Here is a 17,294-nt window from a genome sequence, read left to right as displayed (position 1 = left end):
CGGGTTAATTTGTAAAGGTGAACTATGGGTTCTATCTGTTTAAAACATACGTTCAACTGGAAATGGAAACCTCACATTTACTCAATAGTATATTATCAATCAAATTGAACTATAAAACTTTTTACTTGAAAATAAACACTGAAAATTGAAACCTTATTGTTTAACTCAACTATATATTTCAAATCAAAACCAATTGTGAGACTATGATGTTTTCTATATATTGTTTATGTTTGAGTGTTATGGGGTTGGTTTAGCGTTGACTAGTTTAGGTTGTCCCCAGAGGCTCGGGGTTGTGAATGTGATGTTATGATGATTTGTTCTCGATCTTTTCAAACCAACCAAGGTAATGTGATAGTATGCTCTATGATGGATGTATTTACTGTTTGTTATTTCTTTCCAGTTTCCTTGTGTGAAGCTAAGGTGTACGTATTTGAGATACCTAACTTAACCATTTTCGAGTCTTGATCAGTTATATTTGATAACCATTTTTGAGTCTCGATCAGTTATACTTGGATTTTTTTTTGGTCACTTGAGAGGACTGAAGTGTTTGTTATGTTCTTGATGATGTCATGTTTTAACTTGACCATTTTGGAGTCTTCGATCAGTATTGTAATTTACTATTGAGATACTTTCTGGTTGCTCATTGGAGAACCACTGGATTTTGTGATTTATCATTGATGCCTTCAGTTGCTGATAGAGAACTATCATGATCATATGATTATTATTGGATGCTTATCTGTTGCTCATGAAGAACTGATGTAATTTTGTGGCTTATCTTTTATGATGTTTTTCAGTTGCTTGTATAGGACTGAGGTGGTTTTATTATGATTCTTTGATTTATGATTTCATGAGCCTAGGGTAGGTTATCTATGTGTAGTGTCAGAAAATGGCTTGCAATGGGGATCGGGGCCCTAAGAGGCTGCTTGGAGTAACCCATTGTAAGTTGATTTAATAAGTGAAAACATTTACACTAAATGGGAGAAAATGAACCTAACAAGATAATTTTATGTTCTCTCCCATGCCTTGAGTGCTAGTACAGACTAGGATGGGGTAGAGAGAACGCTTGGTTACGACCTTGCATTCCATAGTATGCCTTGTCAGTACGAGAGGATACTAGTGGCCGCAGGGATCAGTAGGGACTCGAGATTCCTAAGGGATTGCTCAGGTAACTTCTACGTGACTTTTGCGAAGACACTTTCTCGCTTGCATATTAGGTTTCCTACGTGTCTTGTGGTACCTCTGGGATTTAGATGTCGATCCTTTTAGGAACCCTTGAGTTAGCATACTTATAGGATTTCCTGGACTTAGAGAGTATTTATGATTATAGGTTTTGTTATCCTATTTAGGACTTGAGACTATCTCCTCAGCGCGGTGGGAGTGGACCATTTAGGTTCCATGCGGTCGGGTGGTAGTGCTTTTACTCTTACCATTGAGATCCGTTCCGTGGTCACCGTGGCTGGAGTTTTCATGATTGGCATTTACCTTCACTATGTTCTTGGATTATTATGATGGATGGTTGGATTTTATGATAGATGTTTTATCATTATGGATGTATGGATGTATCATGTATGGTGAATAGTTTCATATATTTTTACTGTACTTTGTATCATGGATTTGAGGATGTTGTATCTTGATCTTTACATATGTATATTCTTTTAAGCCTTTCATACCCTGTGACTTGTACAGTGGATGATTGAGAATTTTGAACTAATTTGTCGAGAGGCATTTGGAACAAATGTATATTATGGACATGGGACTTTCTGATTATTCTTTCATATGTATGTGAAAGTTGTTAGACTTAGAATTAATTAAATTTTAAATGTGACTCAACGTCTTGGGATCTTTAAGAAATGCAACTTACAATGTATGTTTGTCGATGATTATATGTTATTGCTTCCACTACTATGTGTTTGGTGTGTATGTTATAATTTCTTACTTTAAAAAAAAAAATGTTTAGCAAACTTAGTGAAACTTTAGGTTAATTCTTTTGGATCCCTTGGCGGGGCATACATGTGGTTGGCGGGGAGTTACATGTGGTTGATCCATATTGCTAGATAGTGCTTCCCTCAATCTGATTGGTTGCATACATAGCATAGAGATGAATAATATAACTCCCTCCTCATTTCTTATAATCAAAAATTCATGTTCATGTCATCCAAAAATGGTTAGCTTTTATTGGAAATATAAGGTAGACAAGGTTACTAAGAGGGCAGGGGTGAATCAGGAACCGATAAAACTTTATCTTACTTCACCAATAAGTCCTTCATATATTATTCTAATCTAATTACATGCATGAAAGAATGAAAGCATTTAAACATTCATGACACTTTGAAACAAAATATGGTAACCCAAAAACCTTCTAATTAGAAAGTAAAACTGGGGTGTGGATGATACCCACAGGCTTTAGTACTACATTATAAAGTTAACTTGTTAAAGCTTAAAATACATCATTTTGGTGATCTGCCTTGTTAGGATCAATAAGGACTGTGAGGTCCACCTTGCTAAAGGATTCATAGACATACATTGAAGTATGCACTTGGTTAAGAGATTTAGCCAAGATTGTTAAGTCTACCCTATTAGAGGATTTAACTGATACACTTGTTAGGATGATCCAGTGGCTAATCTTTGATCTGCAACTCTGATTTGCTTGTTGAGATTCCTTCTAATGCAACAATCACCTAACCATGATAGATAAGTCTTTGGTGTCCCTTATAATGCTTGTGGCCTTCTTCAATTCACACTTTTGCTCATCATATTCTCTTTTCATACATACATGGATATGATACAATGTATTACATATATACCAATCAAAATCACAATTCACTAGAGTTAGCTATAATACCAATTTCATCATAATTGACAAAGTTAGCACAACTATTGTAACTCAGATTATGAAGACAAACTCGATGATGTTTTGATACTTGAAAAACATTGTCAATGCTAAAAAATCTTTGGCACTTTGTTGGACTTGAAGCTTGGTCCATACTAATAATTTCCAAGTAGCTTGAACTCAGTTAGCACTATATGATTCGGTGAACACTAAGAAACTCAGCAACTGTTGAATGACTTGGTTGACACTACATGACTTTTTCAACACTAGATTTCATAATGAGATTGGTAGATTAAATATAACTTGTTTAACATACCATATCTTAGTTAACAATATGATCTTCTTCACTTCCATTGAATAGCATAGAAGCCTTTGCTATGCTCAATTTACACTATGCATTGTTTATGAATCTTGATAAACACTATATAGCTTAACAAGTGCTACAAACTGATTAGGTGCTTGGTAGCAACTATAGAGCTCAGTAGCAATGTAACCATTTGACTAAGTGTTGAGTCACTAATAGAAAAATTTACCATAATGTTAACAATCTCCCCCTTTGGCATTAGTGACAAAAATACTTATCAAACTAAAATTCTACACTTCAAAAAACTAAATTAACATTCTATGTCTTTAATTCAATTTTGACTATTTGTTGTTCTTGCTTGGTAACATGCTCTATTTTTTTAATTTTTCAAATTTTCTTTTGTAAACTTCTTCATAATATTATACTACTCCCCATACATACAATCTCCTATATTCATATATATGAAGTATAGTATACTTTCTCTTCCTTTACAATATAATATCTACATAAATGCCAAAGGTGTATAATATCTACATGATAATACCAAAATGTGATAAGAAATCAAAATATATCTTTAGAATAAGTACCATTGTCTTGTCCCAATTCTCCTATAGTACCTTGCTTGCATGCAATACAATATGAACATCTGCTGATAATTCCATCATGTGATCATCTATGGTGTTTTTGTGATAGATAAGAGCCTTTGCATACTCAATGTATTTTTGCAATGCATCCATGTTTGGAAGAATCATGCTCTAGATGTCTACAAGTGTGGTTCAAATCCTGGCTTCTTCCTTAAATAATTCAGCTTGTAGATTTGTCAGATATCTAATTCTTGTGTAATGTGTAGAATTGTAACTTGGGTCAAGTGATAGCTAATGTGCACTTTTCTTCATCTCTTCATCTATCTTGGATAATTTCTCCTTGATTCCTTTGTAAAGATAGATGTGTCACTTGAAAAACAATGAAACAACATTATTCACAGAGGTTTCTAGTGTAACAAGAATGGTAGCTAACTCTACTTGATATATTGTAATTCTTTGTGTAACTAGTTCCAACACTATGTTCTCAAACTTTCTTTCAGCTCTTTGTAGTAGCTTCTCCTATCCATTCAAGTCTTCATTGAATTTGTGGACAATTTCTACTAACTAATCCAAAATGGGTTGAGTACTGTCAACCTCAATAGTCAATGTATATGCAAAATTGGGGGCCTTTGATCCTCACATACACTTCAACATAGTCCTTAACTACAAGATCACCCTAGAATAAACATTGGATTATTTATCCAAGAGGTCTAGTAGAGTGACCTATTGCCTTCTAACTAGAAGGATTTTGCCTATTTTCTCTCAGACCAAGAACCAGGCAACTAGACCTTTTAATATGAAGGATTTTATGTAGTTATATGATCATGCAACTAATCTAAATGAGAAATGCCATTTATTCTAATAACAAAAGGAAATTTAAACTATATGAATGCATTGTAATCTAGATAATATTTAAAATGCTAGGCAATATGGAAGCTAGAAATTAAATAAATACTCAATTCGACAACAATTCAATGCAACTCAAATTCTAACCTCCACAATGAGGAATTAGAAGAATCTTATATACAGTTCCCAAAATCCATCAATGATCAAGATTAATTAGGATGAATGGTCAAGATCAAAGAGAAGATTCAGTTGAAATGGAAGCTTCCTTGTGTAGGTGAAGTTAACTATTTCAGATCTGAGTGTGATGAGTAGTTAACTGAGCTTCACATGATTGTGAGAACGAGTTAACTAAATTAATTCCAATTTGAGAGATAGTTCAATCAGAGTTTCCATTTTAGAACTGAAGAGAAGATTTGAAGAGACTATTTAAGTTAATAAGATGAGATGTGACCTCATTAAATGCACATTTTAATTTATTGAATAATCAACTTCAATAATTAAAATGAAATCATTATTAAATTAAATAAAATTAAATCCTTAGTACATTAGCCTTGGGAGATAATTTAATTTAATTTAATTATAAGCACTTTATATTTAAATTACATTTAATCAGTAGGTTTAATGCAGCTAATTTGAGTCAATACTTTAGCAACTAAATAAGTAATATTATTAATACAGATTTGGGTGTCGTGCATTTGACAATTAAGTCAAGTAGTGAATATCAAAATGAGAATTGCCAATTAAAATAGGACTTTAGGGTTGATAAAAAATACACCAGAATTGGTTGTCATGGCAATGAGCTGATTTTGGGTTATTACATTTTGCCTCTCTTTGAATGAATGTGTGACCAGCATGTTCAATTCAAAGAGGATCAGAAAGCATGATGCACAAATCAAGAAATGAGATTGGTTCTGCAATTCTATGACATGGAAAACCCATCAATAAGCTTTTAAAGATTATCTCCAGAATAGAGTTTAACCTTAAGGGATCCAAATAGAACATCTAGATACCTAGAGTTGATAAGATTGATTCCAAAATTGATGACATAGAGACCAATTGATAAGCTTTTAAAGATTATCTCCAAAATGGAGCTAAATCTTAAGGGATCCAGATAGAACATCTCGATACCTAGATTGCAAAGCTTTTATAGATTATCTCCAAGATGGAGCTTAATCTTAAGGAATCTATATAGAACATCTAGATACCGAGCATGAATAAGTTTTTAAAGATTATCTCCAGAACAAAACTTAATCTTAAGGGATCCAGATAGAACACTTAGATACCTAGGATTAATAAGCTTTTAAATATTATCTCCAAAACAAAGCTTAATCTTAAGGGATCCAGATAGAACACCTAGATACCAAGATGATAAAATATAACAAGATCTAATTATTAGTTTTAGAATCATCCCTAAAATGAGGCTTGATCTTTAGGAGTTGGGATTTAGATTGTCTTTATACTTATCCATTGAACTCTGATAATGACTATTATAAGGTGTGATCAGCTAACAAAAAGATAAGATAGATGAAAAAAATGCCAGATAAAGGGGAACAAGATGCCCTGAGTGATGAGGATTCAGATTGATTTGAGATTCAAGTTTAATGATGTAATCATCCTGCCCCCTTGGGAGCAAAATTGAAAGATGACACACCAAAAATATGATGTGAAGCAATGTATCAAGAGATACAGATCAAATCTATGATTGACAAGATCCTAGAAGAGATCAGAATGATTAGAAGAAAATTTGAAGTCAAATTGAAGTGATTTTGAGGTTTAGAAGACCAAGCTTGACCAAAGGTTGACCATATTTGAATTTAGTTGACTTTTTCCAAGAAAAATTCAAATATTTTGAGGAAAATATGATGTGAAAAGATTCCAAAATCTAGAAAGTATCAAAAAAATTGGACTGCAAAAGCATTCGATCATGTTAGTCCCAAAATTTTAAAATGCAATTTTGAGCTTTTTAAGTGTGTCAAATTTTGGATTCGATCTCAAAAATGGATTCAAAGTAGTGAAATTAGCCAAGGGTTGTTTTTTGTGTAGATCAGAGCACTTTAAAAAATTTGGTCAAAACCTATATAAGGGCCCAAAGGGTCATTTTCAAATCATTTGCACTTTAGTCTTTAGTGAATAAGAGACCTTTGAGGCAAAATTGGTGGTCCTCATGTCTTCTCATCATTTCAAGCACATATTTAGTTGGTGAACTATGGACCTCTAGTGAGTAGTCAATAACTTGCCTTGCATTTAATTTTTGATGCTTTATGATGCATTTTTAGCATATTTTTAGGGTTTTTTGAATTTTGTCTTGTCAGTTCTCGCATAGGGATCTTGTTCTTCATGTAGGCCCAATCACTTCTCACATGAAGATTCACTAGCCTGGTGTTTCTTCACTCGGTATAGTGGGTTTTCTCACATGGGAAATGCCTACATGTCATGCGAGAAACCCCCTTTACGAGAAATTTTTCATTGATTTCTTGATCATTCCTCACATGAGAAAGTCATTCCTCTTGTGAAGATGTGTAATCTCGCACGAGGATGTGTAATGTCACGTGAGAAACTAGTGTCATTTGCAAGTTTTGAAGTTTAAATTTGAGTTTTCTATTGCATTTTTATATTTTTTGTTTTTCTATCAATCAAAGACTGATCATTTGCATGTCATATTTTCTCATGTATATAGGTTATCTTTGATGATATTGGATTTTGGTCCCTTTACCCACCATATGGACCTTTGTTGTGGAGTCTTAATGACGTTGATATGGTGCATATTGATAGATTGGGGTTATCATATCTATGTTGGATTTCACCAGTGTTGGTGAATCACAACCTATTGACAGCATTAGTGGAGTGTTTCCATTTGGAAACAAACACCTTCCACTTACCACAAGAAGAGATGACCATTATGCCCAAGGATATCTACAAGATACTGTTGATCTCATTTCATGAGCTGAGGGTAGTCTATGACATAGTGCCTCGAGTAGGTATAGAGGCATTGAGGGCCATTTTCCAGTAGGACTTGATTATGGGGTGGGCTATCACATGGGAAAAGCTTGTACATAATGACATTCCCACCCACAGGTTGGCCTTACTTTTGGAAATTTTTAATAGCTATTTCTTGATGCCTAATAGAGGCCAAGATGGATTAAAGTGTGACTGGGGCTAGATGCTCTAGATGATCCTAGATGCACCAGAGAGATTTGGATGGGGTTAGTGCATGCTCACACATATGTTCCATGAGATGCATGAGATCATGTATTATGAGAGGAAGAGCATGGCCGCTGGGGTTTATGTTCTTTAGATCTAGGCATGGGAACATCTACCAGTGATGCAGCCCATTTTTGAGGATGAGAGGTAGTTGATGGAGCCATATATTTGTAGATATAGAAGCCAACTAACCCAATAAACTTTGGGGCAGACTGAGTAGTGGAGGGCTCATCTTGATGACCTAGTATCTATTGTATGGTAGCCCTAGAGAGAGACTAAGGAATGGGATGATGCAACCTAGGAGTTGAGCTACATGTTTTCATCATGGCCACTAATAGGTGAATCTATATAGATAGTAGATAGATTCCCTCTTACTTGTGTGTGGCATTAGTATGGATGACCATAGGATACTTTATAGGAGTACTGCTCTTATGCACAACTGGTGAGAGATTTGAGCCATGGGTGGTTATAGAGGTTGGATCTAGGGAGATCCATGATAGATGTGTGCAACTTGGTTATGACATAGTGGGATTATCTACTATAGGTAGTAGACACAGGGATGACACTAGCTTACTAGGCATATTTTGTGAGCCATCCCTTCCCTCATTTCACAGATCTAGTGGGGATGGCAGCTCTTAGGCCACATGGACCACCACGACAAGCACCACCGTAGCATCCCCAATAGGCACCTCAGTAGGTGAGGCATAGGATATAGTAGGTACCAATACCAACTGGGAAAATGGGGGTTGATCCAGGTGCAGGAAGTAGAAATACTGGTGAGAGGTGGCAGAAGTGGTGGACAATAGAGAAGTAGCTACCTAAGCAACCTACTAAGTAGGGTGATGAGGCTATACTAGACTAGCCTACTATGGGAGTTGATATCTTGGCACAAAAATAAGAGGTATTCAGGAGAGTGAGAGAGGATGTGCATGGTGCAAAAATAGCTCAAAGAGCTATAGATCTAGATAGCTATCACAGATACATAGCTAGTAGAGCAGGATCGTAGATTTGTGACTTGTGAGGATAGCTGGAGCTAGTATCCCAAAGAGTAGAGTAGAGAGTAGAGTAGTAGTAGGATGAGATCTAGCTGCAAGTGATGAGAGTTGCATATTACTTTATAACTTATTCAGCAATTGCCCTAGACAAGGCAGAGTAGATGCCTTAATTTTCATAGTACGCATGAGAGTCAGAATGTACATGCCCAGCTATTAGACTAGATATGCCTCTAGCACCACCTCCTCCACCTCCTCCTCTAGAGGGTAAGGGAGGAAGAGAGAGTTAGACTGATTTTCCTCTAATTTTTTGATCTAGCTATGTCTCAATTGGTGTGCCAACACTATTTTGTATCATTTTTTATTGATAATGCTTGAGTAGCATCCATTTTGTGTACTAATGTATTCTTTTGATACTGATATATATATACATATATATATATATATACACACACATTTATATATATATACATATATATATGTATATATGTATATATACATATATATGTATACATATATGTATATATATATATGTATGTATATATATATACATATATGTATATATATACATATATGTATACATATATATATACATATATGTATATATATATATATATATATATATATATATATATATATACAAGATTTTGAGTCAAGGACCCTATGCATGTGTCATTTTCTATCTTTATTACTTGTTGTATGTATATATATATACAAGATTTTGAGTCAAGGACCCTGTGCATGTGTCATTTTCTATCTTTATTACTTATTGTACATGAGATGTTTTTTTCTATGATTATGAGATGTAAATATGATGCATGAATGCAAATTTGATTGAATGTATGAATGTAGTGTAATAGAGATGAAATGATGAGATTATGTATGAAATGAAAATTTGAATGAACTAACATCTTCTGTAGTGTTCCATGTTTTGTTGCTAAAGTCAGGTATTTGTTAAGGAGCAAGAGGAAGAACCAAAGAATCAAATGCTTGTGCAGTCGTAAACTATCATGATACTTTGAAGAGGCTAACAATCCCTCATCAAAAGGATGTAAGTGAAGTAGTCATCTAACCATGCACTCATGCAATGCAACCCTATGCTAGATGCAACTCTAGGTCTAGTTATCAAGCTTCAAAAATTATCATCACTGAGAATATAGCAAAACCCCATACATCATACAATTCCCACTGTCTTTGCAACCATAAGAAAATGAACATATGTTCAAGTTTTTTTAGGATTAGATGTAAGCATTCGAGGCACAAGAAGCTAGAATGACCAGAACATTTGTCCCTTTTAATGTAGCAAGTTAACATAAGCATCCGAGCACAAATGCTACAATGACCAGAATGTTGCTTGGATGCAGACACACAGACACATGAGAGATGCTTCTTATGCTAAGTAATCAGTAAGTATTCTATCCATAATGACCGTTGTGTTTGTAACCTAAGACAAAAATGTGCTTAGTATACCAATAGTGACTTGTACATTCACTTAGGAGGATGAGTACTAGTATTTACTATAGCATGAAGAGTTCACTCCAACAAGAAAGGAGAAAAACCAACCTAACTGATTTATTAATATAAAAGGAGTTGAGGTACACATGGCCATCTAATACAAGATGGAGGCTCTTATAATGGACACCCCTCTTATATGGATGCTTCAAATTATTTAGAACTAAACCACAAATAGAAAGAAAAGAAAAGATCATGCCCCCATTCATTGCTTCTCTAGTTAAAAAGGACATCATCAATTTTCTCAAAGAGACATGATAAAGCAGAAGCCAAAAAAACAAAAAAAAACTCAGCATATCCCAAACAATTTCATCATTTTGATTACAAAAATTTGTGTTTATAGGATTGATGTCAAGTGTCAATGTTCATAACATATTTGAAAGAAATCTCTTCATTACGAGGATGATGGTAGATAGACACAGTCAAGATGACTGGTGACTGAAGTCAAGAGAAATCTTCAATAGGAAGAACCTGAGTAGGACTGAGTGACAATAGACAAACATAGTCAGGACAACTGGTGACTGACATAAGAGAGATCTTCCATGAGGGGAATCTCAAAAAGTGTCACAAATGATAGTAGGTAGATATAGTTAGAACAACTAGTGACAATCACAAGAGAGATTCCATGAGGGAAACCTTGAAAAGTGATAAAAATGATAGTAGGTAGACACAATTAGAACAACTAGTGACTGTTGTGAGAGAGATTCCATGAGGGAAACCTCAAAAAGTGACAAAAATGATAGTAGGCAAATGCAATTAGAAAAACTGGTGACTATTGCAAGAGAGATTCCATAAGGGGAACCTCAAAAAGTGATAAAAATGACATTAGGCAGATAAACTTAGAACAACTAGTGACTATCATGAGAGAGATTCCATGAGGGGAACCTCAAAAAGTGACAAAAATGATTGTAGACAGATACAGTTAGAACAATTGGTGATTATCACAAGAGAGATTCCATGAGGGGAACCTCAAAAGGTGACACTATAGGGTGTTGCCCCCAAGCTATGACAAGACTTAATCCATAGATACATAAGCAAAAGAACCAAACTAAATTAGGAAAGCAACTATACATGGCCTTGAAGATGCATTGTAAGATATAGCATTGGAAAAAGAGGTGCCTATTTACTAGGTTTTCACCTTCTTAGCAGATATTCTTCTTTTCTTTCAATCTTTTTCTCTGTTGTTTTTAGTATTACCAAGGTGCCTATTGCTAGGTTTTCACCAAGGTAATGATTTTTTTAGGAATTTTTCTAATTTTTAGAATTCTTTTCAGGACATTTAGATATATACTGAAAATTTCTAAAATCATATCAGTTGTAGAACCACTTTAGGTGGACAGTGTTGATAGGCTCCTTGAGCACCTCTCCCTCAGCTATAGAAACCTGATAAGCATTAGACCCATACACTGTAGTGACTAAGGACCAAGCCAGTTGGTTTGTACTTCCCTTTTTGGACACTCTATTGTAGATTCTTAGGATTTTCTCTTAGAACAAGATCACCCAGCTGAAAGTCACATGGCTTAACTTTTTTTTTGTGGCTTTTGGACATACGTTTTTGATAAGATCAAAGATGATTGCATGCCACTTGTCAACGTTCATCTAATAATACTAGCTCTTGAAGCCAAGATATTCTAGAATCTTCATTAGTAATGAGGCCCTTCATGGAGATTCTCAGAGTGTGGATCTCAAGCTAAATTGGAAGAACAACATCCACTCCATAGACCAAAGCAAAGAGAATTGTACCCATCAGAATTGGAGTCCCTCCTAGATTTACTAACTATACGATGAAAGATCTTAAAGATCACCTTATTGGATTCCTCTACTTGGCCATTACCCTGGGGGTAATAGATAGAAGACCAATGTTGCATGATTTTGAAATTTTTGCATAACTCCTTGTGGTCCTCATTTTTAAATTGTCCTCTATTGTTAGTAATAATGGAGGAAGGTACACCATACCTACATCTGATGTAATTCAAGATGAATAGAGCTACAATTTTTTAGTTTGCTATTGAGAGAGGGACTACTTTGATCCACTTTGTGAAGTATTTTGTAGCTATAATAATGAACTTATGCCCATCAAAAGAAGATGGATGAATCTATCCCACTACATCAAAGGCCCATTGTTGGAATGGCCACAGTATAGTAGATGGAATGAGCTCCCTAGCTATAGCATGGATCAAATTCCCATGGAGCTGAAATTATTTTCAAGACTTGGTATATTTGATTGCCCCTTGCTCCATATGCAACCAATAGTAACCATCTTTGATAAGTTTACTAGCTAGTGTCAAGCCATTTGAGTGAGATCCACAAATACCCTCATGGACATTAATTAATGCACATTTGGACTCTTCAGATTCTAGATACCTAAGGAGTGTTCTATCAAGACCTCTTCTAAAAAAACCATCAGCAATAATGACATATCATGAAGCATTACGAATAAGGTAACATTTTTCATTTTGGGTTAGACTGTCCAGAATGGTTTGGTCACACAGATAAGAGTATATGTGGTGGTAGTAGGATGAATCTTGTCCTACAATAGAAGAGATCATCCTAGATTCAGTTGTATCATAGGTAGGGTTGAGTAACATTTCCACCAAGAACTCATGTCGAAGATCATTCTCTAGCATCTGTAGCAAAGAGGCTAGAGTAGCCATGGCATCAGCCACTTTGTTGTCTACTTGAGAAATTTTTTGAAAAGTGATATGAGCAAAGCATTTCTTCCTATCATCAACCATACATTTTTAAGGGGTCAATTTCTCATCCTTTTTTTGATATACATCATTGACCTAGTTGATTATGAGTTGGGAGTCCCCAAAAATGTTTAATTGATCTACTCTCCATTCAGCTACAATTTTCATGCCATTAATCTGAGCCTCATATTCAACAATGTTGTTGGTGCAAGGAAATAGAGTCTTGTATGCCTTAGGTAGTGAATATCTCTATGGTGTAATGAAGATTAATCTAGCACCAAATCCATGTTGTATGAAGGAACCATCAAAGAACATCACCCAAGTTTGGTGTTTGACCGTTAGAATTGATTCCTCATGAAAATCAATGTTTAGTGGGAGAAGACTCTGCATTGGTGTATCCACTAGCTAATCAGCAATTGCTTGTCCCTTGATAACCTTTTGTTCAACATATTTGATGTTAAACTCACTTAGTATCATGACCCACTTAGTTAATCTCCATGTTAGAGCTTCCTTATTGAGTAAGTACTTCAGTGGATCAATTTTAGCCACCAATCATATAGTGTGAGCAAGCATGTAGTGTCTCAAATTTTGGGAAGAAAGGATGACCACCAAGCAAGCTTTCTCAATGACACTATAATTCATCTCATAAGAGATCAGTGTATGACTTAGATAGTAAATTGCCCTTTCCTTGTTATTGTGGTCTTATTGTGGTAAATTGCCCTTTCCAAAAGAAGGTTCCCCATGCACAATTAAAAGCAATCTTTTCTTGATCTTTTGGTACAATTTTGATCTAATTATAACAGAAAATCCATCCATGAGTGAGTACATCTCATATCCTCTTATCATTTCCACTATCATATCAGTGTTAGGAAGTGGAAAATCATCCTTTGGACATGCTAAGTTCATATCGCAGAAGTTAGTACAAACTCTGATAAATTTTTCATGCTTGGAGACTAGAACAATGTTTGATATCCATTCAACATAACCAATAGCATGGATGAAACTAGCTTCTAGAAGTTTCTCCAATTTAGCTTTGATGGGCAATACAACATGAGGATGCATTTTCCTAAGTTTATGTTTGACTAGTTTGACACCTGGTGCAATAGATAAGGGATGCATATTGAGGTCAAGATCTAACCCTTACATGTTTGAATATGTCCATGCAAAGTTTACCATTTTCTTTCAAAAGAAAGAAATGAACTCATCTTTTTCCTCTAGGGACAGTGACTGTGTAGGATGTATCATGTGAGGATGTTCTTCCATTCTCAAGTTGATCGACTATGTTGGCTCTATAACCACTAATGATCTTTCCTAAAAATGGTTGGGAAGAGCATCAAATATCTCATCCACAAGCACCATCTTTTATTTTTTCTTTTTTAGGTTCTAACACTGCCATGATGTGGTTTTCACCATCAAACCACCTATTTTCTTCTTCTTGATTGTATGATTGAGATATTTGATGTCATCTTTAGTCATATTGATGCTTTTTTTACTAGTGGAAGACATTACTAGTTTGATAGCATTTAAGTAGCAAGCAAGAGCGTAGCCATTCTAGAATGTAGGGACTTCACTAGATATATTAGAATTGTAGTCTATAAGCTCAGGATATGTGAGTGAAATAGTAGTGGTAGGTTTGATTGCATTGTAATAGTATAATCATTGAATGCTTGGACAAGCAATTCAAGACCTAGAGTGGCTTCATCTACAAGTGTGTTCAAATGCCTTTGAGTACTAATTTCATCAACTAAAGACTCAAGGAAATTAGTTGGATCATACTCATCTAACCTAACCCTAGACATTTCACCTACATCAAGTTAGTTTTTATAGACATGAATTTGATCAATGTCTTTATCTATAGTTGCTTCTTAAAGAGAGTCAAATTCATATTCCTTGGGATCAATGCTACATAGCATCAGACTATAGAATTCCCCAATAGTGATAGGGACATACTCTCCTTCATCACCTAGATTTTTTCACAGGTACTCAATGCATAAAGCCTAACTAGACTCTCCCTGTTTTGAATGAGCATGATGTAAATCAGTAGTATCTTTAGAAAAATCACTAGTACCATCCATAGTACTGACACATGACACAAAGTCATTAGGTTCAGCAAAGAATTTAGCAAGATTGTGAGGAATATGATAAAGATAGGGATCCTCATCATCAATATTATCTTCTTGATCGTCAAACTTAGCTTGTGGCTCATTTCTAGATTAACTCTCAGGTTTTGGTATGAATTTGTTAATCCATAAATGGAAGGGAACCTTCTTAAAGCCAAGACCAGATGTGTCTCTATTTCTTTGAGCTATTTCTTTAATAGGATCAATTAGACTATTTTTGTTACATCCAATAGGACCAATTCCCTTATGGCCAAAGCATTTGATGAGTATAAGACCAAGGTCATATTTCTCAAGAGTAATCTTATGAGTTTGTTCTATAACGTTAGCTAGAGTCTCCTCTTTGTAAAGCCACACATCAATGGTTCTATTTTCACTTTTTTCCTCTAGGGGAATTGTAACCTTGACAAAAGTACCATTATACTTGGTTTGAGGTGTCAACAAAAATGGCTTCTTCACTTTAGATGGTCTCTCATAATGATAGGGAGACTCAGGAAGAGATGCCAATGATAGCACTAGTTCTATGTGATATTGACCCATTCCAGTTTCTTTCAGATGGAGTGACTATTCAATTTACTTTAGCTTGTCATCATGATAATTGGAAGATTCCCTATTAGTAGGTACAAAGTTTTCAACAGCTTTCAGAGCCATGAAATGGGAATTTTACACATTGATGATAAGTGGATGGTACAACACACATCTAATGTATCCATGGTCTTCCTAGTAGAATATCATAAGCTAAGGGAATGTCAAGGACCTAACAAGTGACATCCCTTTCTACAGTACCAACATGGAGAGGCAACACCACAAGACCTAGAGACTTTCACTCGACTTTGTCATATGCTTTGATAGTGATCTTGTGACAAGGATCAATAGACTCCTTAGAATAGATTAATTGTCTAAGTAGAGTAGAAGAGATAATGTTTAACCCAACTCCATTATTGATGAGCACCCAATGAATACGTGTTTGATGTATCATGACCTCAATGTATAGAGGTTGATTATGTGGGTGACTTAGTGAATTATTGTCCTCCTTAGAGAAGGACATATAGTAAGGTGAGGTTAGATGATGTACCATAGATCGGAACTACTCAAGATCAAGATCTTAAGGGACATTTTCCTTAGTGAGGGTTTTGTCAAGAATCTAGCTATGAGTAGGTGAGATTTTAAGTATCTCAAAGATCGTGATTTGAGCATTAGTTCATTTTAACTAATCAAGAAAACTATAGCTGGTAGATGCTGAATTTGTTGCAATTTTTGCACCTTTACTGGATGGACTAGAAAGGGTTTTATCTTTTTGATGTTCAAGATTAGAAGTAGAAAGTGTAGGGGCTTTGAGTACCAACTTGGCATGAGAATGTGTAACAGCATTGGCATAGGATTGCAAACATTCATTTTCAAATGTTGGGAAGTAGGACCTCTTAAGACAAATGGAGTCTTGGGTTTACTATTATCTTGCTTGCCCCTTGATGGTAATAATGTCACAGTACTCAAAATCCACAAGTTCAACCATGTCGATCACATTGTCATCATTAGAGTATGTATAGTTGACCTTGTTGTTAGGTTTTGGTTTTGAGCTCTCTCCTTTTTCATAAGATGGGAAGGGTTCCTTGAAAGCCATATGATCCAAGTTCTTGTTATGTTTTTCCACCACAATGTCACCATTTTCAATCAAGTCTTGGACTTTGTGATGCAAGTTTATATAGTTACTAGTTTTGTGAGCATTTTTTTGGTGGTATTTACAGAATGCAGTTTCTTCCACCATGTTGGGCATGGTTGTGGATCATAAGGGTGAGAGTTAACTAATGGAGAAATGAGCTTTTTTTGTAGCAAGGTCTTATAGACCACATCCAAAGGTTCACCAAGAGGTGTATACTCTCATTTTGGGTGTGAGACCCAAAAGTTTCTTAGTTTATTTTTAGATGCCTTATTGTCAGAAGGAGATTTCTCAACATTTTTCGCTGTGTTGAGATTATCTGTGAGAGTAAAGGCTACCTGAGTAGGTTTAGGAGTGATGTTGTCAACAACCCCATCATGTACAACCTCTTTATTCTTGTTCATGTACATGGGTTTGTTCTTATTAGAAGTGGACACTTGTTTTGTGTCCTTTTGAAGGGTAAGTTCACCCTTCTTGACCATGAATTCCTCTATGTAGATAGCTTGTGTGACCATGTCTTTGAAGATGCATAGACCTTGAAGTTGGACTCTATACCCAAAA

At 35.2% G+C, this 17,294-nt stretch overlaps 1 pseudogene; it reads left to right on the top strand.

The window, feature by feature from the left end:
* Positions 1–8,504: 8,504 nt before the first annotated feature.
* LOC149572462 (putative copper-transporting ATPase HMA5 pseudogene) overlaps positions 8,505–17,294 on the top strand; it is a 46,584-nt pseudogene continuing 37,794 nt past the window's right edge.

Source organism: Cupressus sempervirens, chromosome 2, assembly GCF_028749045.1.
Source record: "Cupressus sempervirens isolate cs-2001-9-10 chromosome 2, ASM2874904v1, whole genome shotgun sequence".
Lineage (NCBI taxonomy): Eukaryota > Viridiplantae > Streptophyta > Pinopsida > Cupressales > Cupressaceae > Cupressus > Cupressus sempervirens.
Note: the sequence above shows the minus strand (reverse complement) of the source record. Positions and strands in the feature narration are given on the sequence as shown.